Below are 26902 nucleotides of genomic sequence, written 5' to 3' on the forward strand. Positions count from 1 at the left end.
GAACTGTACACAGTGCTCCCAATGTGGTCTAACCAAGGTATATGGAGACCAGAACTGTGCACAGTGCTCCCAGTGTGGTCCAACCAAGGTATATGGAGACCAGAACTGTACACAGTGCTCCAAGTGTGGTCTAACCAAGGTATATGGAGATCAGAACTGTACACAGTGCTCCCAATGTGGTCTAACCAAGGTATATGGAGACCAGAACTGTGCACAGTGCTCCCAGTGAGGTCTAACCAAGGTATATGGAGACCAGAACTGTGCACAGTGCTCCCAGTGAGGTCTAACCAAGGGTTCCATACAAGTTTTCGATAACTTCTATGCTTTTCAACGTTATCTCTCTGGAAATTAACCCCAGTGTTTACTTTTTTGTAAATAAATGACCTGGTCGCCTTCGTGACTCTGTGCCCCCGAGATCCCATTCAGGCTCCTATTTCTCAAGGAGGAGGTGCTCTCCTTATTTCTCCGACCAAAATGCACCGCCTCATGCTCCTCTGTACTGCAGTACCGCATGTTTGACATGGTGAGGCGGACTGGTGAGTTTAAACCCCAGCTCCGAGACCAGCGGCCTATGTAGGTCAGAGGCCGTGCTTGTAAAATAGCTGATGTAATTGCTTAATGCGCTAAAGCAGGCTAATCTGCTCAGATCTGATGTTGTGTATTCCTAAGTCCCCACAAGGAGGGCTTGTAACATGACCTGTTGGGAGGGATTACTATTTTATCCTCCACCCCACCACTTTATCCCACTGCCCGGTTATGCGGAATGAGTGGGAGTGTCAATGCAGCTTATTTGGGTATTTATAGCAGCTTCCAGCACCGAGGGAGGTTGTTCAACCCATCGTGCCTGTTCAGGTTCTTTGAAAGAGCTATCTACAAGGCACAAGTCAGGAGTGTGATGGAACACTCCCCACTTGCCTGGATGAGTGCAGCTCCAACAACACAAGAAGCTCGACACCATCCAGGACAAAGCAGCCTGTTTGATCGACACGCGACCCACCACCTTCAACACTCACTCCCTCCACCACCGGCGCCCCCTGGCTGCAGTGTGCACCATCTACAAGATGCACTGCAGCAACTCGCCAAGGCTTCTTCGGCAGCACCTCCCAAACCCACGGCCTCTACCACCTAGAAGGGCAAGGGCAGCAGGCGTATGGGAACACCACCACCTCCACGTTCCCCTCCGAGTCACACACCATCCTGACTGAGAAATATATCGGCCGTTCCTTCATCGTCGCTGGGTCACAATCCTGGAACTCCCTCCCTGACAGCACTGTGGGAGCACCTTCACCGCACGGACTGCAGCGGTTCAAGAAGGTGGTTCACCACCACTTTCTCAAGGGCAATTAGGGATGGGCAATAAATGCCGGCCTTGCCAACAACACTTCATCCCAAGAATGAATAATTTTTAAAAAGCTGTCCAATTAGTCCCTCTCACCCTGTCCTTTGCCCAAAGCCCTGCAAATGTCTCCTTTTCAAGTATTTATGTAATTCCCCTTTGAAAGTGACTATTCAATCTGCTCCCACCGTCCTTTCAGGCAGCGCATTACAGATCATAACAACTCGCTGCGTTAAATATTCTCATCTCCCCTCTGCTGCTTTTGCCAATCACCTTAAATCTGTGTCCTCTGGTTCTCCACCCTTCCACCAATGGGAACAGTTTCTCTCTCTCTACTCTGTCCAGATCCCTCATGATTTTGAACACTATCAAATCTCCCCTTAACCTTCTCTGCTCTAAGGAGAACAACCCCAGCTTCTCCAGTCTCCCCATGTAACTGAAGTTCCCCATCCCCGGTACCATTCTGGTCACTCTCCCCTTAACCTTCTCTGCTCTAAGGAGAACAACCCCAGCTTCTCCAGTCTCCCCATGTAACTGGAGTTCCCCATCCCTGGTACCATTCTGGTCACTCTCCCCTTAACCTTCTCTGCTCTAAGGAGAACAATCCCAGCTTCTCCAGTCTCCCCATGTAACTGAAGTTCCCCATCCCTGGTACCATTCTGGATAATCTCCCCTTAACCTTCTCTGCTCTAAGGAGAACAATGCCAGCTTCTCCAGTCTCCCCATGTAACTGAAGTTCCCCATCCCTGGTACCATTCTGGTCACTCTCCCCTTAACCTTCTCTGCTCTAAGGAGAACAATCCCAGCTTCTCCAGTCTCCCCATGTAACTGGAGTTCCCCATCCCTGGTACCATTCTGGTCACTCTCCCCTTAACCTTCTCTGCTCTAAGGAGAACAATCCCAGCTTCTCCAGTCTCCCCATGTAACTGAAGTTCCCCATCCCTGGTACCATTCTGGATAATCTCCCCTTAACCTTCTCTGCTCTAAGGAGAACAATGCCAGCTTCTCCAGTCTCCCCATGTAACTGAAGTTCCCCATCCCTGGTACATTCTGGTCACTCTCCCCTTAACCTTCTCTGCTCTAAGGAGAACAATCCCAGCTTCTCCAGTCTCCCCATGTAACTGGAGTTCCCCATCCCTGGTACCATTCTGGTCACTCTCCCCTTAACCTTCTCTGCTCTAAGGAGAACAATCCCAGCTTCTCCAGTCTCCCCATGTAACTGAAGTTCCCCATCCCTGGTACCATTCTGGTCAATCTCCCCTTAACCTACTCTGCTCTAAGGAGAACAACCCCAGCTTCTCCAGTCTCCCCATGTAACTGGTCTCTCCTCCTCCAGCCGCGGTGAGCACAATGGCTGTGACCTCTCCTCCTTCCACTCTGAACACCCTGGCCACCCCACAAAATGGACCTCTGATCTTCCCAATGCCTGTCCTCAGCCAAGCCTCGGATCACCTATCATCTCACTGATGGGTGCTACTCGGCGCCGAGCTTACGGCTAATATCTCACCGTAGGCAACTAGGCCCATCTATAACCGTGCCTGGTCTCCAGTCGTCTTGGACCCCCTTACCACTGGACCAAGACCTTGCTCAGCAAAGCCCGTGTGGTAACCAGTGTGAAACGGCCAACCCAAGTTAAAAGAGCTTACGTACAGGCATCTTCTACCCCTCAATATGACGGTCAGGACCTGGAACGTCCGGATCCTCATGGACAACTCCAACAGCGACAGGCCGGAACGCTGCATCGCCATAGTTGCCTGGGATCTTAGACGCTATGACGTTGACATCGCCGCCCTAAGCGAGACCCAGCGGGCAGGGGAAGGCCAGCTCAAGGAACAAGGTGGACAGTACACCTTCTTCCTGGCCAATATTTATCCCTCAATCAACATAACAGATGATCTGGTCATCATCACACTGCTGTGTGTGGGAGCTTGCTGTGCGCAAATTGCTGCCGCGTTTCCCACATTACAACAGTGAGCACTCTCCAAAAGTACTTCATTGGCGATCGTGAACAGCGCCTTATAAATGCAAGTCTTTCTTTTCTAATGTACAACAGCTAAAGATGATGAAAGCTACTTAAGAGGCAGCCTGACTGTCGAGATGATACGATTGGTCAAGTGGGATTAGGTTGCATTCAGCTGCCTAGGCCTGAAGCTCTGGAATTCCCTCCCTAAACCTCTCCGCCTCCCTCTCCTTAAAACCTCTCTCTTTGACCAAGCATTTGATCATGTCCCAATATCTAATTACATGGCCTGATGTCAACCTACTGTCTGATTACACTCCGGTGAAGCGTCTTGGGACGTTTTATAACATTAAAGGTGCTATATAAACACTAGTTGCTGTTGTTGTTGAGGAGGGAACTGGCTGTAAGAAGTAGCTGATGTCAGTTCAATCTCCAAACCACCACAGCTCGCAAACCCAGTTAACTTTCACACGCCACGGCAACTGGAAATCAGAAAGAGAGAGACAGAGAGGGAGTCAGAGCGAGAGAGAGACAGAGGGAGCGAGAGAGAGAAAGAAAATCAGAGGCAGAGAGAAAGAGCGAGAGAGGGAGTGAGAGACAGAGAAAGGCAAAAAGAGACAGAGGGAGTGAGAGAGAGAGAGAGAGGGAGAGGGAGACACAGAGAGAGAGAGAGAGAGAGGGGGAGACAGAGAGACAGAAAAGCAGAGAGAGGCAGAGGGAGTGAGAGACACAGAGAGAGAGAGACAGAGAGAAAGGCAGAGAGAGACAGAGAGAGAGAGAGAGAGAGACAGAAAAGCAGAGAGAGGCAGAGGGAGTGAGAGACACAGAGAGAGAGAGAGACAGAGAGAGACAGAGAGAAAGGCAGAGAGAGACAGAGACAGAGAGAGAGAGACAGAGAGAGAGAGACAGAGTGCGAGAGAACAGTAGGGAGAATAAGACAGAGAAAGAGTGAAAGCGAGAAAGAGAGAAAGCAAGAAGGAAAGAGAGCGAGACAGAGAGAGAAAAGTAGAGGTAGCGAGCATCTCCACAGCAGGACATTGTGATTTTACATTTCTGCCTGCCATGGTAATCTCTTAACGTGCGGTTTCTTTAGAGCCAGAACGACAAGCCTTCACCGAGCTGCCCCACAATCCCACGGGGCTGTGTGGGGAGACAGAGATAGATATAGCTGCACACTTGCAGTAATTCCTGCTTACCGTGTTAAGGTGCCCTTCAGAGTCAGATTAGGAGGACACCATATGTACGCAACTCCCTTTAGGTAACATTCAAACGACGAGGTGTGTGTGATTGATCCACAGCTGGGGCCTCTTGGTCTCACTTTCACCTCTGAGTCAAGGGGTCATGTGTTCAAGCCCCCACACACTCGAGAGACTCGAGCCCCATAATCCTGGTTACCAGTCACTGTCGGAGGGGCAGTACTGAGGGAGCGCCGCACTGTCGGAGGGACAGTACTGAGGGAGCGCTGCACTGTCGGAGGGGCAGTACTGAGGGAGCGCTGCATTGTCGGAGGGTCAGTACTGAGGGAGTGCTGCACTGTCGGAGGGACAGTACTGAGGGAGCGCTGCACTGTCGGAGGGTCAGTACTGAGGGAGTGCTGCATTGTCGGAGGGGCAGTACTGAGGGAGCGCTGCACTGTCGGAGGGGCAGTACTGAGGGAGTGCTGCACTGTCGGAGGGGCAGTACTGAGGGAGCGCTGCACTGTCGGAGGGGCAGTACTGAGGGAGCGCTGCACTGTCGGAGGGGCAGTACTGAGGGAGCGCTGCACTGTCGGAGGGGCAGTACTGAGGGAGCGCTGCACTGTCGGAGGGGCAGTACTGAGGGAGCGCTGCACTGTCGGAGGGGCAGTACTGAGGGAGCGCTGCACTGGCGGAGGGGCAGTACTGAGGGAGTGCTGCACTGGCGGAGGGGCAGTACTGAGGGAGCGCTGCACTGTCGGAGGGGCAGTACTGAGGGAGCGCTGCACTGGCGGAGGAGCAGTACTGAGGGAGCGCTGCACTGTCGGCAGTACTGAGGGATGAGATGTTAAACCTGAGGCCCACTTCTGTCCTCTCAGACGTAAATACCACGGCACTATTTGGAAGAAGAGCAGGGGGAGTTCCCCCCTGGTGTCCTGGGGCCCCAAGATTAATCTTTCAATCATCACAAAGAAAGCAGATGATCTGGTATTGATCACACTGGCAGTTTGTGGGATCTTTGTGTGCGCAAATTGGTTGCTGCGTTTCCTACATTACACGAGCACTAAACTTCAGAAGTACTTCATTGGCTGTGAAGCGCTTTGGGTCGCCCTGAGGTGATGAAAGATGCTATATAAAGGTCTGCCACTGAGCCACAGCTGACAATCGGGACTCTGGGAGACCCGTGAGACTGGGCAGGGGCGAGGCATGCTTTGAACCGTGGGGGAGAAATTTGGTCGCATCACATTTGGGGCAGTAACCCAGGCGGGGTTACAAAGTTTGCGCCCTCCGCCCAGAAACACGTCAGAATCAGTCGAATAGCTGACAGGGGCGATAAATCAGCCGTCGCACACCAGAGCTGGGGTGGGGAGGGGGGGTGAAGACGCTAACGATAATGTCGGCGCTAAATTTAGCTGAGGCATTGCGCATGCACCGAACTCCAATTCAGGTCCCGGGAAAAGCTGAGTCTTTAATGTGGTGCATTGCTATGTTATTTAGGTTTTCAAAATCACTTTTTCTCAAGTTGAATTCTTATTGCCATCTGCAGCTGCAAACTTGGGAGGCTCAGGCACCGTGCTACACCGCGTGTAAACGTCGCACTGACTGTGACCTTCGAGGGAATCGCTTCGTCATCTCTTTAAGGAGCCTGCAGTTAACGACTCTGCAAGTCTGCACCGCCTGTTTTTAAGAACATAAGAAATAGGAGCAGGAGTCGGCCATTCGGCCCCTCGAGCCTGCTCCGCCATTCAATAAGATCATGGCTGATCTGATCATGGACTCAGCTCCACTTCCCCGCCCGCTCCCCATAACCCTTCACTCCCTTATCGCTCAAAAATCTGTCTATCTCCACCTTAAATATATTCAATGACCCAGCCTCCACAGCTCTCTGGGGCAGAGAATTCCACAGATTTACAACCCTCTGAGAGAAGAAATTCCTCCTCATCTCAGTTTTAAATGGCCGGCCCCTTATTCTGAGACTATGTCCCTAGTTTTAGTTTCCCCTATGAGTGGAAATATCCTCTCTGCATCCACCTTGTCGAGCCCCCCCTCATTATCTTATATGGTTCGATAAGATCACCTCTCATTCTTCTGAACTTTCCAGACGTGGTTATTGGCGGGCGCTCAGTGAGGTGGCTGCACCTAATTTTCTGACTGGGCTGGGAGCGTGGGCGTTGCACCAGGAATACGTCATGATGGCACGGATCACCAGCAGCCAGCCGAGACTGGTTTGAGCCCCCGGCGAGCCTCTAATGAAGTTCCAGTCAGGGCGCTAAACCCTGCGCTCCCGGGCGGTAACCTCTTACGCTCCCATTAACGCCCCCTCTGAGACGTTAGACGACCGACAATCCAGTCCATGAACGGTTCTAAATAGTGTTGTTTGCGAGAGCCAGGACAATGTTAACAGGAGGACAGACCTGGGACACATCTCAATCAAAGAGTCAGGAACTCAATCTCAGAGCTCTGGCTCAATTAAAACAAAGTAAACTCTGGTTAGGCCCCAGCTGGAGTATTGCGTCCAATTCTGGGCCCCGCACTTTAGCAAAGATGTCATAAGGACACAAGAAATAGGAGCAGGAGTAGGCCATTTGGCCCCTCCAGCCTGCTCCGCCATTCAGTAAGACTTATGTATGTAAACATTGTAACTGTGTAAGACTTGCCACTAGAGGGCGCAACTGTTGGAGGCCCAAGGGTCACCTGCACACCTCGTGCAAGGGAGTATAAAAGGTTGTCTGCCATGCTGCTTGGGCACTCTGGAGTTTATTAAAGAGACTAAGGTCACATCAGTTTTAGCTCACAGTACTCAGTCTTGTGGAGTTCTTCCATACGTAACAAAGACCATGGCTGATCTGATCCTGGCCTCAGCTCCACTTACCCCCAGGATGTTATGTCAAGGCCTTAGAGAGTGACCAGAATGGTACCAGGGATGGAGAACTTCCAGTTATGTGGAGAGACTGGAGAAGCTGGGGTTGTTCTCCTTAGAGCAGAGAAGGTTCATCCATCAGAGGCGGTCCCTCGAACGAGGATGACTTGCTTCCACGTGGGTTCACAGATGTTTCAGTGAAGGACCCGATATTCCAGTCCTGAACTCCAGGGGGCGGAAGATGTCTGTGCCTGGATTGTTTTAACGTGGGGTGACCGTTGCACACCAGCCACCACACGGGCTCGACAGAGCTCGGCCTTTATCCAGTGGCCACATGGTCTTACATTGGAGAAGATTAAAGGGAGACCCAATGGGAGGTGTTGAAAATGGTGTGGGATCTTGCTAGAGCAAGCCGGGAGAAACTGTTGCCGTTGGCAAGTGGGTCATAGATATAAAATAATTGGCAAAGGAACTAGAGGGGCAATGAGGAGGGTGGTTACGATCTGAAACAAACATTACCTGTACGGATGGTAAAAGCAGATTCCACAGGAACTTTCAAAAAGGCAACTGGACATGTGCTTGAAGAGGATGAATTTATGGGGAAAAAGCTGGGGAATGTGAGTGACTAAATTGGGCAGGTTCTTTCAAAGAGCTGGCAGAGGCGCGATGGGCAGAATGGCCTCCTTCTGTGCAGTGAGATTCTGAGAGGAGGACCATCGACAGGGCTGGGCAGGAACTCTCAAGGTGAACAGCAGCAGGGAAGTTCATTTTGAGGCAGTGCCTCAATTTTCAAATTATCATCCTGGTTTTCAAATCCCTCCATGGCCCTTGCCTTCCTCCCCATCTCTGAAACCTCCTCCAGCCCCTCAACCCGCCCAGATCTCAGTGCTTCTCCAATTCTGGCCTCGTGCGCATCCACCGATTGCCATCGCTCCACCACTGGAGGCCGTGCCTTCAGCTGCCTGGGCCCCAAGCTCTGGAATTCCCTCGCTAAAGCTCTCCGCCTCTCTCTTCTCCTTGACCCCTCCCTCCTATTTCTCATCGACATGTTGCCCCTTGACGACGTTGTCCGGAAACACGGTGTCAGTTTCCACATGTACGCAGAGGACTCCCAGCTCGACCTCACCACTACCTCTCTCCACCCCTCCACGGTCTCGAAATTGTCAGGCTGCTTGTCCAACATCCAGTTCTGGATAAGCTGAAAGTTTTCTCCAATTGAATATCGGGAAGATCGAAGCCATTGTTTTCGGTCCCCGCCACAAACTCCGCTCCCTCGCCACTGACTCCATCCCTCTCCCCAACTCCTGTCCAAGGCTGACCCACACTGTTCGCAACCTTGGTGTGAGCTTCCGGCCACATATCCACAGCTTGACTAAGACCGTCTATTTCCACCTCCGTAACATCGCCCGTCTCCACCCCCTGCCTCAGCTCATCAACTGCTAAAACCCTCGTCCGTGCCTTTGTTACCTCCAGACTTGACTATTCCAACTCACTTCTGGCTGGCCTCCCACATTCTACCCGACGTAAACTAGAGGTGATCCAAAACTCGACTGCCCCGTGTCCGAACTCGCACTAAGTCCTGCTCTCTGACCTACATTAGCTTCCGGTTAAGCAACACCTCGATTTCAAAATTCTCATCCTTGTTTACAAATCCCTCCGTGGCCCTCGCCCCCTCCATACCTCTAATCTCCTCCAGCCCCCTCCCTCCCCCAGAGATGTCTGTGCTCCTCTAATTCTGCCCTCCTGAACATCCCTGATTATAATCGCTCCACCATCGGTGTCTGTGCCTTCAGCTGCCTGGGCCCCAAGCTCTGGAACTCCCTCCCTAAACCCCTCCACCTCTCTTTCCTCCTTCAAGACGCTCCTTAAAACCTACCTCTTTGACCAAGCTTTTGGTCACCTGCACTAATTTCTACTTATGCGGTGTCAAATTCTTTCTCTCATAATACTTGGGACGTTTCACTATGTTAAAGGCGCTATATATATATATATACACAACTGGAGGAAGCGCATCCGGGAGGGCACTGATCACCTCGAGTCTCGTCGCCGAGAGTGTGCAGAAACCAAGCGCAGGCAGCGGAAGGAGCGTGCGGCAAACCAGTCCCACCCTCCCCTTCTCTCAACCACTGTCTGTCCCACCTGTGACACAGGCTGTGGCTCTCGTATTGGACTGTTCAGCCACCTAAGGACTCACTTTTAGAGTGGAAGCAAGTCTTCCTCGATTCCGAGGAACTGCCTATGATGGTGATGAAATACAAGTTACTGTTGTTAAGATGTACCTTAAAACCTACCTCCATGACCAAGCTTTTGGTCATCTGTCCTAATTACTCCATATGCAGCTCACTGTCAAACTTTGTGTGGCAACGTTCCTGCCACGGGATGTTTCAGGCGCTATAATGGAAGTTGTTGCTGCTACACGTCACGAGAGTGCCAGCGGGCGCTCACGAATCAAGATGTCAGCCTGCTGGAAGCTGAACGGGAGTCGAGCCAGCCTTTTTAAAAAAAAATTTTCGGGCCAGGCATCTGCTTCGGGGATTGATGTGATGCAGAACGTCCGGAGCCTGCTAGGAGCTTACTCACTCAGAGTCTGACACCTCGAGCGTGCCAAGCATTTCTCGGTGGGTAATGACATGCCATTCATTCACAGAATGCTGGCGTTCGACTCGGACTCCATAAAATAAAGGCAGCGATCCGTGCTGACAGAAAGAAATCGAGCTTCACGTGGTCTGCTGTGGAAGTCTTGTGTAGAACTGCAACAGTGCAGAAACAGGCCGTTAGGCCCATCCAGTCCATGCCAGTGTGTGTGCTCCCACACGACATCATAACCCTTCTGTTCCCTTCTCTCTCCTGTGTTTGTCTAGACTCCCCTTCAATGCATCTGTGCTGTTCAAATCAACCACTCCCTGTGGTAGTGAGTTCCACATTTTCACCGCTCTCTGGGTAAATATTTATCCCTCAATCAACATCACAAAAACAGATTCTCTGCTCATTATCACATTGCTGCTTGCGCGCAAATTGGCCGCCACGATTCCCACATTCATCATCCTCACAGGCAGTCCCTCGGGATCGAGGAAGACTTGCTTCCACTCCTGAAGTGAGTTCTTTGGTGGCTGAACAGTCCGATACGAGAGCCACAGACGGACACAGATTAGAAACCCTCTTTGGCCTCATCTGTTGCATCGAGTGTTGGGGCGTGCGCACTGATGACTGTGGCGCACTGGTTCCGGGATAGGGCGAGTCGGAGAGTCATGAGGCGTTCGTTAGCCCCGCAGGGGGAGTCTTTGAGGCGGTCGACCGGCTCGTTTTTGATGGCGAAGCCGACTCCGTGGAGGCGGCGTTCTGCCTCTGGTTTCCCTTTCCAGAAGAAGGTGTAACCTCCACCTTGTTCCTTGAGCTGTCCTTCCCCTGCCCGCCGGGTCTCGCTCAGGGCGGCGATGTCGATATCAAAGTGTCTTAAGTTCCCGGGCAACTATGGCGGTGCGGCGTTCCGGCCTGTCGCTGTTGGGGTTGTCCATGAGGGTCCTGACGTTCCAGGTCCTGAACTTAATGTTAGTGGAAGATGCCCGTGCGTGATTTCTTTTGACATGGGGTGGTCGTTGCACACGGGCTACCACACGGGCTTAGCTGGGCGAGGTCCTGATCCGGTAGCAATGGGGTCCAAGATAACTGGAGACTAGGCACTGCTATACGGGCCTAGTTGCCTATGGCGAGATGTTGGCCACAGGCTCGATGCTGGGTCGCGCCCTTGGTGCTAGGTGGTCCAAGGCCTGATTGGGGGCAGGCATTGGGAGGGTCAGTGGCCCACCGGGGTTCAGGGTGGGAGGGCAGGGGGCAGCGCCTACACTCCAAAAGTACTTCATTGGCTGTAAAACGCTTTGAGATGTCCGGCGGCCGTGAAAGGCGCTATAGAAGTCTTTGGGCTAGACTTCGGCATATCATCGCCCATTTAGCACCCATATAAAAGAGCGGAGACCCATATACGACCACACTCGATCAGCTCCACTGGGCGGGCCACATTGTCCACATGCCCGACACGAGACTCCCAAAACGAGAGCTCTACTCGGAACTCCTTCACGGCAAACGAGCCAAAGGTGGGCAGAGGAAACGTTACAAGGACACCCTCAAAGCCTCCCTGATAAAGTGCAACATCCCCACTGACACCTGGGAGTCCCTGGCCATAGACTGCCCTAAGTGGAGGAAGTGCATCCGGGAGGGCGCTGAGCACCTCGAGTCTCGTCGCCAAGAGCATGCAGAAACCAAGCGCATGCAGAAACCAAGCGCAGACAGCGGAAGGAGCGTGCAGCAAACCAGTCCCACCCTTCCCTTCCCTCAACGACTATCTGTCCCACCTGTGACAGAGACTGTGGCTCTCGTATCGGACTGTTCAGTCACCTAAGGACTCATTCTAAGAGTGGAAGCAAGTCTTCCTCGATTCCGAGGGACTGCCTACGATGATGATGATTATCGCAGATGCAGGCTATCGTCCATATTTGCTGAAAAGTGAAAACTAGGGCCTGGTTATAGCCCATTTATCGCCGGCCCAACTTTCGGCACTGCTGAGTGAGCTGCATCGCCCAGCCTACTTAAAAGAAAATGACATCATGCTCGTGCAAGGCCGAGAATAGTGCTCAAAATGAAAACTTGCACCCAATTATCGATAATTGGGCGCAAAATTCCATTATGAGCACTATTCTCGGCCTTGCACGAGCATGATGTCATATATTTCGGCATTTCGCCCAAATGATCGCTGGCCCAAAAATTGGCTGAAGAAAAGCTGCAACAACTCAGCACGACGGAGAGGATCTGGAGTAAAATGCTGTCAGGGGAATCAATTTGAGAGTGATTTTAAGGGCCTTTTTGACTCTTGCCAAGCATCTAATCACTTTGTATTTGTTTAGGACAAATTAAGGGCATGTATAGCGATTTATAGTGATGGGGCCTGTAATTTCTCAACCAGTATTGATCACTAATCACATGCTGCAGAATAGAGATGGGGGAATAACATGAGAAAAGTTACATACAAGTGCATTGCTGTAATGTCAGAGTTAATATTAATCCTGGATTTTCCCCCCCTGCTCCACAGTACAAGTAGAAGCAGAACCAGGGATGTCATCCCATGAGGAAGGAACTGAGTTTACCTCAGTTGGCTGATCGATTTTATTTTATAAAGCAACAGGGACTCGAATAAAAGAAAGATTCTATGTTAATGATGGGGACCAGGTCCCTGTTCTCTCTGTCAACCCCTGTGGGAAAAGCTCTTTGCCTGAAAAGAATGCGCATGCGCAGAACGGCCGTTGCTATGGACGCGAGCCTTGCACGACTGAATACATCGCTAAGGCCCAGTTCACATCACACGGCAAACGAGCCAAAGGTGGGCAGAGGAAACATTACAAGGACACCCTCAAAGCTTCCTTGAAAAAATGTAATCCCCACCAACACCTGGGAATCCCTGACCCAAGACCGCCCTAAGTGGAGAAAAAACATCCGGGAGGGCGCTGAGCACCTCGAGTCTCTTCGTTGAGAGCAAGCTGAAGCCAAGCGTCGACAGCGACCCAGGCACCCCAACCTACCGTTCCTCCAACCACTGTCTGCCCCACCTGTGATCGAGACTGTAGGTCCCGCATTGGACTCTTAAGTCACCTGACAGCTCATTTCTAGTGTGGAAGCAAGTCATCCTGGACTCCTAGGGACTGCCTATAATGCTCCAAGTGTTGCCATTTACCAGCTCTGCCACACCCACCTTTTGTTTCTTTACTTGTCCCATTACCATCTCGTTTCGCCTCACACCATCATCCCTTTTGTCATTTAATCTCTCCGACCTGCCACTCGATTACAGACTTTTCCCTTTTGTTTGACAAGGTCCCACAAAAGAGATTGGTGTGCAAAATTAGAGCACATGGTATTGGGGGTAATGTACTGACGTGGATAGAGAACTGGTTGGCTGACAGGAAGCAGAGAGTCGGGATAAACGGGTCCTTTTCAGAATGGCAGGCAGTGACTAGTGGGGTGCCGCAGGGCTCAGTGCTGGGACCCCAGCTATTTACAATATACATTAATGATTTAGATGAAGGAATTGAATGTAATATCTCCAAGTTTGCAGATGACACTAAGCTGGGTGGCAGTGTGAGCTGTGAGGAGGATGCTAAGAGGCTGCAGGGTGACTTGGACAGGTTCGGTGAGTGGGCAAATGCGTGGCAGATGCAGTATAATGTGGATAAATGTGAGGTTATCCACTTCGGTGGTAAAAACAGGAAGGCAGAATATTATCTGAACGGTGACAGATTAGGAAAAGGGGAGGTGCAATGAGACTTAGGTGTTATGGTACATCAGTCATTGAAAGTTGGCATGCAGGTATAGCAGGCGGTGAAGGCGGCAAATGGCATGTTGGCCTTCATAGCGAGGGGATTTGAGTATAGGAGCAGGGAGGTCTTACTACAGTTGTACAGAGCCTTGGTGAGGCCTCACCTGGAATATTGTATACAGTTTTGGTCTCCTAATCTGAAGAAGGACATTCTTGCTATCGAGGGTGTGCAGCGAAGGTTCACCAGACTGATTCCCGGGATGGCAGGACTGACATATGAAGAAAGACTGGATCGACTAGGCTTATATTCACTGGAATTTAGAAGAATGAGAGGGGATCTCATAGAAACATATAAAATTCTGACTGGACTGGACAGGTTAGATGCAGGAAGAATGTTCCCGATGTTGGGGAAGTCCAGAACCAGGGGTCACAGTCTAAGGATAAGGGGTAAGCCATTTAGGACCGAGATGAGGGAGAAACTTCTTCACTCAGAGAATTGTGAACCTGTGGAATTCTCTACCACAGAAAGTTGTTGAGGCCAGTTCATTAGATATATTCAAAAGTGAGTTAGATGTGGCCTTTATGGCTAAAGGGATCAAGGGGTATGGAGAGAAAGCAGGAATGGGGTTTTGAAGTTGCATGATCAGCCATGATCATATTGAATGGTGGTGCAGGCTCGAAGGGCTGAATGGCCTGCTCCTGCATCTATTTTCTATGTTTCCCCCTGTCTCTGTACTTATTCAATCTCTAACTTTTTCCAGTCTGACGAAGGGACTATGCCTCTCCCCGCAGATACTGCCTGACCTGCTGCGTATTTCCAGCATTACCTGATTGGAGTTATTAAAAGCTAACACCAGCTGTTCCCCACTCAGAGGACACCACAGGTTCATTATCAGCAGTGTCACGCCCCAGCCCATACAATGGACAGCTTGTTTTCCACACGGATTATTTACACACACTATGGCTTCCACAGTACAGCTATTTGATGAGTCAATACATCAGACCCACCTTCACTATTCTCTAGATGCTCGCCTCACTGCTGTTTAAATAGACACCTCGCTTAAAAAGTATTGCATTCCTGTCCAGCTGTTTGAGTTTAATGAGTTGTGTTTCAGCCGTAGGTCAGTGGGTAAGTGCTCACTCCGAGTCAGAAGGTCATGGGAAGGTACTGAGGGAGTGCTGCACTGTCGGAGGGGCAGTACTGAGGGAGTGCTGCACTGTCGGAGGGGCAGTACTGAGGGAGTGCTGCACTGTCGGAGGGGTAGTACTGAGGGAATGCCGCACTGTCAGAGGGGCAGTACTGAGGGAGTGCTGCACTGTCGGAGGGGCAGTACTGAGGGAGTGCTGCACTGTCGGAGGGTCAGTACTGAGGGAGTGCTGCACTGTCGGAGGGGCAGTACTGAGGGAGCGCTGCATGGCCGGAGGGGCAGTACTGAGGGAGTACTGCACTGTCGGAGGGGCAGTGCGGCACTCCCTCAGCACTGCACTGGGGGTGTCAGCCTAGATTTTTGTGCTCGAGTCCCTGGAGTGGGACTTGAACCCACAACCTTCTGACTCAGAGGCGAGGGTGCTGCCCACTGAGCCACAGCTGACACTGACTGGGGAGGGGTGGAAAAGGGTTTCTGTCCTTCGCAAGCTGACACTCCTGTGAAGTGAATCCGGTCTGTGACTGGGATGACATGGTCAGGCTCAGTGCCTCTCTCTGGTACACGTCGAGCTCTCTGGTTACGAAGCTGCAGGAAACCAGCAGCCTAACTGAACAGCGTCACGCACCTCGGATTGAGCACAGCACGGCCCCGTGTTGGGAAACCCGCCTGCTCGGAGAGGGACACTCCAGGGCTGAGAGGAGCGCCGCGCTGTCCGAGACGCCGTCTTTCGGGACGAGACGGTAAATCGAAGAGCCCCGCTACCCGCTCAGGTGGACGTAAAACCCCACAACACGAATGGAAGAAGATTTATCCTTCAACCAACATCACTTAAAAACAATTATCCGGTTGTATATCTCATTGCTGTGTGTGGGATCTTGTTGTGCGCTCATTGGCATTGCCTATATTGCAACAAAGTACTTTATTGGCTTAAAATTAAAGTTAGGCCGTCCAGGGTTGATATCACGAAGTACTTCTTGCCTCAGAGTAGTGAAAATCTGTAACTCCCTCCCCCCCCACAAAAATCTGTTGATGCTGGGGTGTCAATTGAAAAATGTCGTAACGGAGATTGCATGCCCCAGACACGAGACTCCCAAAGCAAGCGCTCTACTCGGAACTCCTACACGGCAAACGAGCCCCAGGTGGGCAGAGGAAACGTTACAAGGGACCACCCTCAAAGCCTCCCTGATAAAGTGCAACATCCCCCACCGACACCTGGGAATCCCTGGCCAAAGACCAGTCCGCCCTAAGTGGAGGAAGTGCATCCGGGAAGGCGCTGAGCTCCTCGAGTCTCGTCGCCGAGAGCATGCAGAAACCAAGCGCAGGCAGCGGAAGGAGCGTGCGGCAAACCAGTCCCACCCTCCCCTTCCCTCAACCACTGTCTGCCCCACCTGTGACTGAGACTGTGGTTCTCGTATTGGACTGTTCAGCCACCTGAGAACTCATGCTAAGAGTGGAAGTAAGTCTTCCTCGATTCCAAGGGACTGCGTATGATGATGATGAATGGATTTTTGTCCGGCATGCGGTATTAAGGGTGCAGAACCAAGGCGGGTGGATACAGATCAGCTATGAGTGCGGAACTGGCTTGAGGGGCTGAATGGCCTGTTAACACAACAGCATAAGAAATAGGAGCGGGAGTCGGCCATTCGGCCCCTCGAGCCTGCTCCACCATTTAATACGATCATTCGACTCAACTCCACTTCCCTGCCCGATCCCCATATCCCTTGGTACCCTTAGTATCCAAAAATCTATCGATCTCTGTCCTGAATATACTCCAGGACTGTAGCCCCTGGTTCTAGACTCCCCAGCCAGAGGAAACATCCTCCCTGTAAGAATTTTATACATTTCAAAGAGATCACCTCTCATTCTTCTAAACTCTAGAGAACTTAGGCCTCATCTACTCAATCTCTCCTCGTAGGACAATCCTCCCATCCCAGGAATTAGTCTGGTGAACCTTCCCCACCGCCTCCAAGGCAAGTATATGCCTTAGGTAAGGAGACCAGTACTCCAGCTGCAGTCTCACCAGGGCCCTATATAACTGTAGTAAGACACATTTACTTATACTCAAATCCTTTTGTACTAAAGGCAAACATACCATCTGCTTTCCTAATTGCTTTCTGTCCCTGCAAGTTAACTTTCAGTGATTTGCATACAAGGACACCCAGGTCCCACTGAGCCCAATCTCTCACCATTTAAAAAATACTCTGCTTTTCTATTTTCCTCCCAAAGTGGATAACGTCACATTTCTCCACATTATACGCCATCTGCCATGTTCTTGCCCACTCACTTTCTATATCCCTTTTCAGCCCCTATGCATCCTCCTCATAGCTTCCTTTCCCAGCTTGCTTTGTATTGTCAGCAAACGTGGATACATTACACTCGGACCCCGCATCTAAATCATTGCTATAGATTGTAAATAGCTGGGGCCCCAGCACTGATCCTTGCGGGACTGGTTACAGCCTGCCAACCTGAAAAAGTCCTGTTTATTCCCACTCTCGGTCCATTGGCCAATCCTCAATCCTGGCACGTACATTACCCACAATCCCATTTTGGGTGGCACCTTATCGAATGCTTTTTGAAAGTCTAAATATACTACATCCACTGGTTCCCCCCATCTACCTTGCGAGTTACAAGCTCAAAAAACTCAACAGATTTGTCAAACACAATTTTCCTTTCATAAATTCGTATTGACTCTGCCCAATCAGATTATGATTTTGTAAGTGCCCTGTTACCACCTCATAATAGCGGATTCCCAACATTTGCTACCTTCTAAATAGCGGGCACCATTCTAGAATCTAGGGAATTCTGGAAGATGATAACCAATGCATCCGCGATCTCTATAGCCATCTCTTTCAAAACTCGAGGATGTAGACCTTCAGTGTAAAGTCCTGTCCTCTCAGTACAGATTCACACGAGGCATGTAGTGAAGTCAAGGTCACTCTGGACCTGCACCTTTTATTTCACAGCTCTGGAATGCTGCACTTGCCTGAGACCTGCCCTTATATACCTGTCTCTTGCAAGTGCACCCCTGGTGGTAAGGTATGCTGGTGGTTACAGGTCATATCTTAATACAGTCATGTACAGCATGTTAGGATACAGTTATATATAATAATGTAAGATACATGACAGCACCCTCCCCCAAGATCTTATTGTCTTTATAGGTTCAGTCTCTTAGATGGTCTACGCTCTCGCGTGGAGCGTCTGAGTTGTGGTTCAGTTGTTTGCCTTGGTGTCTGTTTTTCTTTGGGTGTGGTTGCTGGTATCTCGCCTGGGCTGTCTGTTTCGATTGGTGTGATTGTTGTTGACTCGCCTGGGCTGTCTGTTGGGATTGCCCTTTCCTCAGGTTGTTCCCTCTGTCTGTCCACCAGGTGTGGTGCGAGTTCCACATTGTAGTCTGCCTCTGGTTCCGCAGTGTTGTTGGTAAATCTGCTTTTGACTTGGTCTACATGCCTCCGGCAGGTTTTGCCATTGTCCATTTGTACTACCAGTAGCATGTTTCCTTCCTTGCCCGTTACTGTCCCTGCAAGCCATTTGGGACCCCTGCCATAGTTTAGTACAAACACTTTGTCCCCTATCTCATTCCACCTCCCCCTCGAATTTCTGTCATGGTACTCAGTCAGCTTACGGCGCTTTGCCTCAACGATTTCGTGCATGTCTGGGAGGATTACTGAGAGCCTTGTTTTTAAAAGTCAACAGTTGCACGGGGGGGGTTCCCAGTCAATGAGTGCGAGTGAGATCTGTATGCCAGCAGAGTCGCGACAGGTGACCCTGCAGCGTGGAACCTTGGATTTTAAGCATGCCTTGATTAATGATTTGCACTGCTCTCTCCGCCTGGCCATTGGAGGCCGGCTTGAACGGTGCCGTCTTGACGTGATTTATGCCGTGGTCAATTATAAAGTCTTGGAATTCTGCGCTGGTGAAGCACGGACCATTGTCACTGACCAATATGTCAGGGATTCCGTGCATTGCAAACATGGTTGCGAGGCTCTCCACAGTGGTGGAGGTTGTGCTCGAGTTTAAAATTCGATCCACTTTGAAAATGCATCGACAACTACGAGGAACATTTTGCCCATGAATGGGCCCGCATAGTCTACGTGCACCCGCGACCACGGTTTGGTAGGCCAGGGGCTCAGTGGAGCCTCCCTGGGGGCATTGCTGAGTTGGGCACAAATGGTGCACCTTCGGACGCAGAGCTCCAGGTCCACGTCAATACCAGGCCACCAGACGTGGGATCTGGCTATGGCCTTCATGAGAACGATCCCCGGGTGCTCGCGGTGGAGCTCCCGGACAAATGCCTCTCTGTCTTGCAGAGGCATGACTACTCGGCTGCCCCACATCAGGCAGTCTGCTTGTAGTGATAGCTCATGCAAGCGCCTGTGAAAGGGTTTTAATTCCTCGGGGTAGGCATCGCGAGCCTCTGCCCAGTCACCGGTTAGGACACATCTTTTTACTAAGGATAACGTGGGGTCGCTGGCTGTCCAGGCTCTGATTTGGCGAGCCGTCATGGGCGAACCTGTGGACTCAAAGGCATTGATTGCCATGACTATCTCACAGTCCTGTTCGTCAGACCCTTCCGTGGTCGCCAGGGCTAGCCTGCTGAGCTCGTCGGCACAATTGTCTGTACCTGGTCTGTGCCTTATGGTGTAGTCGTAGGACGCCAGCATGAGTGCCCACTGTTGAATTCGCGCCGAGGCATTGACGTTTATTGCCTTGCTCTCGGATAGGAGGGACGTGAGGGGCTTGTGGTCGGTTTCTAATGCGAACTTGGCCCCGAAAAGGTATTGATGCATCTTTTTGACACCATACACGTACGTGAGCGCCTCCTTCTCTACCATTCCGTACCCGTGCTCCGACCGCGAAAGTGACCTGGAGGCATAAGCTATGGATTGTAATTTGCCCGCACTATTGACATGTTGCAAAACGCACCCGACCCCATACGCTGACGCATCGCATGTGAGAACTAGCTTTTTACCTGAGTCAAAGAAAGTCAAAACACTGTTGGAACACAGAAGGTTGCGTGCCTTATTGAAGGCACGTTCCTGGGCGTCCCCCCAAAACCAATCGCACCCCTTTCTGAGTAGCACGTGGAGAGGCTCCTGTGTGTTGTAGATTTTGACTTTGGCCCCTTTGAAAGTGCCCACACCTGGCTGAAAGAGATGTTCAAATCGCTTTATAACTTGAGCAGGAGGTCTGTTCCGCTAATGACGTGGCAAGGACATCATCCCATTTCCAGGTTTGTTTTGCCAGCCAGCTTCTCCCCAGCAGTGCTGGGGGGTCTCCGGAGACAATCCACAGGGGAAGTCGGTTCACTGTCCCTTTGTGTGTGACAGAGAGCATGGCGGTGCTGAGGACTGGTACGATTTCTTTGGTATAGGTCCTTAGTGTGGTGTCGACCCTTGTGAGTTTTGGTCTGTCTCTTTTATGCGGCCACAGTTGTTCAAATTGTTGAGCGTCCATGAGAGATTGACTCGCTCCCGTATCCAGCTCCATGTTGACAGATATCCCGTTGAGTAGGACACTCATCATTATCGGAGGCTTCCTGTTTGTTAGATCTCTTAATTTCCAATGAAATACGAACTCCGATGGTAGTTTTAACTTTTTAATCTTGGCAGAGAGCAACAAACTGCTGGCTGATTGCCAGTTTCTTTGTCTTACACATGGTCAAAATGGCTGTATTTTATACCTGGATCAATTTACAGAAAAGAACTCGCCTTCTTTGACCTTATTGGCTCAATTGAAAGTCTTTTAACGTTTTATTGGTTCGCTACCCAAGGTCCGAAAATGTCAAGTTGATTGATGAGTTAATGCAACATGCCGAACTGCATGTAGCAGCCTTGACTTGGGAGTCTGTGAATTTTCACAGTCTGTCTAAATGAGCCTGTTTGAATACTCTATCAATGTTGTAGGAGCAACGGCCATTACAGGTCATATCTTATTACAGTCATATATAGCATGTTAGGATACAGTTATATATAATAATGTAAGCTACATGACAGTCAGGTCCAGGGGATTTGTTTGTTGTTAGTCCCTGTAAATTCTCCAGTACTATTTCTTTACTAATACTAATTTCTTTAAGTTCCTCATTCTCGCTAGACCTTTGGTTCTCCACTATTCTCGTGAGTCTTCTTCCATGAAGACAGACACAAAGTATTTGTTTAATGTCTCTGCCATTTCCATATTCCCCATTAAAATTTCTCCTGTCTCTGCCTCAAAGGGACCCACGTTTATTTTCGCTAATCTCTTCCCTTTTACATACCTTTAGGAGATTTTACAATTTGTTATTATATATCTTGCTAGTTTGCTTTGTAGTGAGTAGTGATGGGGATTAAACAGTCGAAGATTGAGATGTGTAGGACAGAGAGGAAGACTGCAGAGTGATGTAGAAATACCTTGATGCATTCTGTGACGCATGCCTTATTGTGGAATCATGGAATGATGCGCAGGAATAGCAGGAGGCCATTTAGACTCTTGAGTCTGTTCCGTCATTCGATGAGATCATGGCTGATCTGGGACCTAACTCCATATACCTGCCTTTGGCCCATATCCCTGAATACCTTTGGTTAACAGAAATCTATCGATCCCCGATTTATAATGAACAACTGATCTAGCACCAATTGCCGTTTGTGGAAGAGATTTCTAAACTACTACCACCCTGTGTGTAGAAGTGTTTCCTAATTTCACCCCTGAAAGGTCTGGCTCTAATGTTCAGACCCTGCCCCCTAGTCCTAGACTCCCCAACCAGCTGAAATAGATTCTCTCTATCTCCCCTATCTGTTCCCCTTAATATCCTGAAAACTTCCATCAGATCCCCCCTTAACCTTCCAAATCCCAGGGAATATAACCCTAGTTTGGTGCTGTCTCTCCTCGTAACTTAACCTTTATCTCCAATTAGTCCCACTCCCCTGCCCTTTCCCCATAGCCTTACAACATTTTCCCCTTCAAGTATTAATCCAATTCCTTTTGAAAGTTATTACTAATCTGCTTCCACCGCCCTATCAGGCAGTGCGTTCCAAATCACAACAGCTCACAGTGTATGACTCATGTCATCTCTGGGTTCTTTGCCAATCACCTTAAATCTGTGACCTCTGGTTCCCGATCCTCCTGCCAGTAGAATCAGTTTCTCCTTATTTACTCTATCAAAACCCTCATGATATTAAACACCTCGATCAAATCTCCCCTTCTCTGCTCTAAGGAGAACAACCCCAGCTTCTCCAGTCTCCCCATGTAACTGAAGTTCCCCATCCCTGGTACCATTCTGGTCACTCTCCCCTTAACCTTCTCTGCTCTAAGGAGAACAATCCCAGCTTCTCCAGTCTCCCCATGTAACTGAAGTTCCCCATCCCTGGTACCATTCTGGTCAATCTCCCCTTAACCTTCTCTGCTCTAAGGAGAACAATCCCAGCTTCTCCAGTCTCCCCATGTAACTGAAGTTCCCCATCCCTGGTACCATTCTGGTCACTCTCCCCTTAACCTTCTCTGCTCTAAGGAGAACAATCCCAGCTTCTCCAGTCTCCCCATGTAACTGAAGTTCCCCATCCCTGGCACCATTTTGGTCCCTCTCTTTCTAAAGTGTGGTGCGCAGAAGTGACACAGCTGAGACATAACCAGTGATTTATAAAGATCATGGCTGATCTGTACATATTAACAGGAGGAAATCACTCAGTCCCTTCAGCCTGTTATATCTATCAGGAAAGATTGAACTGGGGCAGGGACTGTTTCCTTTAGAAAAGGGAAGACCGAGGGGGTGATCTGATAGCAAATTTTAAGATAATGAAGGGGTTCGATAGGGAAGATGTTGCCACTTGTGGGGAGACCAGAACTAGGGGCCATCAATATAAGATAGTCACTAATAAAACCAATCGGGAATTCAGGAGAAACTTCTTTACCCAGAGTGGTGAGAATGTGGAACTCATTACCACAGGGAACGGTTGAGGCGAATAGTATCGATGCATTTAAGGGGAAGTTACATAAACACATGAGGGAAAAGGGAATCGAAGGATAGGGCGAGTTGAAAACAGGAGGGAGGAGGTTCATATGGAGCATATACCATGGCATGTTTCTGTGCTGTAAATACGAGGCAAAATCTGCACACAGGAACAGGAGCCAATTCAGCCCCTCGAGCCTGTTACACAGGAACAGGAGGAGGCCCATTCAGCCCCTCGAGCCTGTTACACAGGAACAGGAGGAGGCCCATTCAGCCCCTCGAGCCTGTTCCCCCATTCAATTCGATCGTGGCTGATCTGTACACAGGAACAGGAGGAGGCCATTCAGCCCCTCGAGCCTGTTCTCCCATTTAATCAGAGCCTGGCTAATCTGTACACAGGAACCGGAGGAGGCCATTCAGTGTTTTTGCCGTGGACGCAAAAAGTCCCTGGGGTAACGGTGGAAAGTCTATCACAAAGGATAGCTGACCACAGGTGGCTGGCTTCTGCTGGTTAGCTGTGCATCGCCCTGGGGCCGGGACAGAGCTGCTTATGGTACGTGGAGCAGCCACTGTACAGTAACTATCCCAGATGCAGCATTGTACATGCAATGTCGTGTCTTCAACACAACAAAAGGTCCCTAGGAGCGTCATCAGCCAAAATCTGACAACGAGCCACATAAGGAAATATTTAGGACCGATAGCTTGGTCAAAGAGGTAAAGAAAGAAAGAACTTGCATTTATATAGCCACTTTCACGACCTCAGGATATCCCAAAGTGTTTTACAGCCAATGAAAAACTTTTGAAATGTGGTCAAGGCCCGATTTAAAATAAAGACTTGGATTTATATAAAAGTTTGGATTTATATAGCGCCTTTCGGATGAGACTTTAAACTGAGGCCCCGTCTGTTCTCTCAGGCGGATGTAAAGGATCCCATAGCCACTATTTTGAAGAAGAGCAGGGGAGTTATCCCCGGTGTCCTGGGGCCAATATTTATCTCTCAATCAACATCACAAAAACAGATTATCTGGTCATTATCATATTGCTGTGTGTGGGAGCTTGTTGTGCGCAAATTGGCTGCTGCGTTTCCCAAATTACAACAGTGACTGCACTCCAAAAGTACTTCATTGGCTGTAAAGCGCTTCGAGGCGTCCCGTGGTCGTGAAAGGCGCTATATAAATGCAAGTCTTTCTTTCTTTCAGGACCTCATTTTGGAGTGTAGTCACTGTTGTAATGTGGGAAACGCAGCGGCCAATTTGCGCACAGCAAGCTCCCACACACAGCAATGTGATAATGACCAGATAATCTGTTTTTTTTTGGAATGTTGATTAAGGGATAAATATTGGCCCCAGGACACCGGGGAGAACTCCCCTGCTCTTCTTTGAAATATTGCTGAGAGATCTTTTATGTCCACTTGAGAGAGCAGACGGTGCCTCGGTTTAACGGCTCATACAGGTACAGCACGGGTTAGATACAGAGTAAAGATCCGTCTACACTGTCCCATCAAACACTCCCAGGGCAGGTACAGGGGGTTAGATACAGAGTAAAGCTCCCACTACACTGTCCCATCAAACACTCCAAGGGCATGTACAGCACGGGTTAGATACAGAGTAAAGCTCGCTCTACACTGTCCCATCAAACACTCCCAGGGCAGGTACAGGGGGTTAGATACAGAGTAAAGCTCCCTCTTCACTGTCCCATCAAACCATCCCAGGGCAGGTACAGGGGGTTAGATACAGAGTAAAGCTCCCTCTACACTGTCCCATCAAACACTCCCAGGGCAGGTACAGCACGGGTTAGATACAGAGTAAAGCTCGCTCTACACTGTCCCATCAAACACTCCCAGGGCAGGTACAGGGGGTTAGATACAGAGTAAAGCTCTCTCTACACTGTCCCATCAAACACTCCCAGGGCAGGTACAGGGGGTTAGATACAGAGTAAAGCTCCCTCTTCACTGTCCCATCAAACACTCCCAGGGCAGGTACAGGGGGTTAGATACAGAGTAAAGCTCCCTCTTCACTGTCCCATCAAACACTCCCAATGCTCTACCTGACCTGTTAGCTACTGGGTAACGCACTAAATAGTCGCCACACCCCTGGCTTGAGGTCTATGTCATACATATTTCGAAGCAGGTCCAGCTCTTATTAAACTTCTTGTTTTTTGGCATTCTATGTAGTATGTAGAATCATGTGGTAAATGGAACTTAATAAACAGGAGCAGGAGTCGGCCTTTCGAGCCTTCTCCGCCATTCCACAAGATCATGGCTGATCTTCGACCTCAACCCCACTTTCCTGCACTGTCCACAATTACATCGATTCCCTTACACTCCAAAAATCTATCGATCTCTGCCTTGAATATACTCAAAGACTGAGCCTCCACAGCCCTCTGGGGCAGAGAATTCCAGAGATTCACCACCCTCTGAGTGAGGAAGTTTCTCCTCATCTCAGTCCGAAATGGCTGACCCCTTATCCTGAGACTGTGACCCCTGGTTCTAGACTCCCCAGCCCGGGGGGAAACATCCTCCCTGCATCTACCCTGTCAAACCCCTTACAGAAGAAGCGTTTATACATTTCAATGAGATCATCTCTCGTTTTTCTAAACTCTAGGAAATATAGGCCTAGTCTACTCAATCTCTCCTCGTAGGACAATCTCTTCTGTCTCCACTCACCATCCCCCCAAACCCAGGAATCAGTCTGGTGAACCTTTGTTGCACTCCATCTAAGGCAAGTATATCCTTCCTTAGGTAAGGAGACCAGAACTGTACACAATACTCCAGGTGTGGTCACACCAGGGCCCGATATAATTGCAGTAAGACGTCTTTACTCTTATACTCAAATCCTCGTGTAATAAATGCCGGGCCCTAGAACATCGAAGGCTGCCCCGAGCTGTGTGAGATCACCACCGCAGGTCGGAGCTATAAATAGAGCTGGAGCTCTGGGCCCTGGAACATCGCGGGCGAAGGTGCGGCGAATGAGGTTACGGGGCCCAGAAGAGCAGAGGGCCCAGGGGCAGCACGGGCCCAGCCCACACTGTGCGATATGTGCGCGCACTGGGTCCGTGCAGCAGAGCAGGTCTCCAGTCGTCCTGGTTAACCCTAGCCAATGGATAAAGCCCAAGCTCTGTCTAGCCCGTGTGGTGGCTGGTGTGCAATGGTCACACGTTTAAAAAAACACGCACAGGCATCTTCCACCCCGGAGTTCAGGACTGGAACATCGGGTCCTGTATTGAAACATCTGTGAACTCATTCCTTTTGATGTGGAAGCAAGTCATCCTCGTTCCAGGGACCGCCTCTGATGATGTTAACGGCTCATCCAAACAACGGCAGCGCTCCCTTCAGCACGGCACTGGAGTGTCAGCCTGGATTTTGTTGTGCTCAAGTCCCTGGAGTGGGACTCGAACCCACAACCTTCTGACTCAGAGGCGAGAGAGCTGCCCACAGATTTAAAGGATGGAATTCCAAAGCTTAGGACCTTGGCATCTAAAAGCACAGCGGCCAATGTGGGCGATTAAAATGGGGGGAGGGGGGATGCTCAAGAGGCCAGAATTGGAGGAGCGCAGAGATCTGGCATGGTTGTAGGGGCTGGAGGAGATTACAGAGATACGGAGGGTTGTAGGGGCTGGAGGAGATTACAGAGATACGGAGGGGTATAGGGGCTGGAGGAGGTTACAGGGATAGGGAGGGGTGTAGGGGCTGGAGGAGGTTACAGGGATAGGGAGGGGTGTAGGGGCTGGAGGAGGTTACAGGGATAGGGAGGGGTGTAGGGGCTGGAGGAGGTTACAGAGATAGGGAGGGGTGTAGGGGCTGGAGGAGATTAGAGATAGGGAGGGGTGTAGGGGCTGGAGGAGGTTACAGAGATAGGGAGGAGGTTACAGAGATAGGGAGGGGTGTAGGGGCTGGAGGAGGTTACAGAGATAGGGAGGGGTGCAGGGGCTGGAGGAGGTTACAGAGATAGGGAGGGGTGTACGGGCTGGAGGAGGTTACAGAGATAGGGAGGAGTGCAGGGGCTGGAGGAGGTTACAGAGATAGGGAGGGGTGTAGGGACTGGAGGAGGTTACAGAGATAGGGAGGGGTGTAGGGGCTGGAGGAGGTTAGAGATAGGGAGGAGGGACGAGGCCATTGGTAAACAAGGATGAGAATTTTAAAAATAGAGGCTAAAGTAAAAGTTGATGAGGCGGTTAAAAAAGCATATGGGTTACTTGGGTT

The 26902-nt window shown here is 50.3% G+C and overlaps 1 protein-coding gene across 2 annotated transcripts in view; it reads right to left on the minus strand.

The window, feature by feature from the left end:
* LOC139248334 (progestin and adipoQ receptor family member 4-like) overlaps positions 1–26902 on the minus strand; it is a 67346-nt gene that overhangs the window by 8859 nt on the left and 31585 nt on the right. The window lies entirely within an intron of this gene.

This window comes from Pristiophorus japonicus, unplaced genomic scaffold, assembly GCF_044704955.1.
Source record: "Pristiophorus japonicus isolate sPriJap1 unplaced genomic scaffold, sPriJap1.hap1 HAP1_SCAFFOLD_29, whole genome shotgun sequence".
Taxonomy (NCBI): Eukaryota; Metazoa; Chordata; class Chondrichthyes; family Pristiophoridae; genus Pristiophorus; species Pristiophorus japonicus.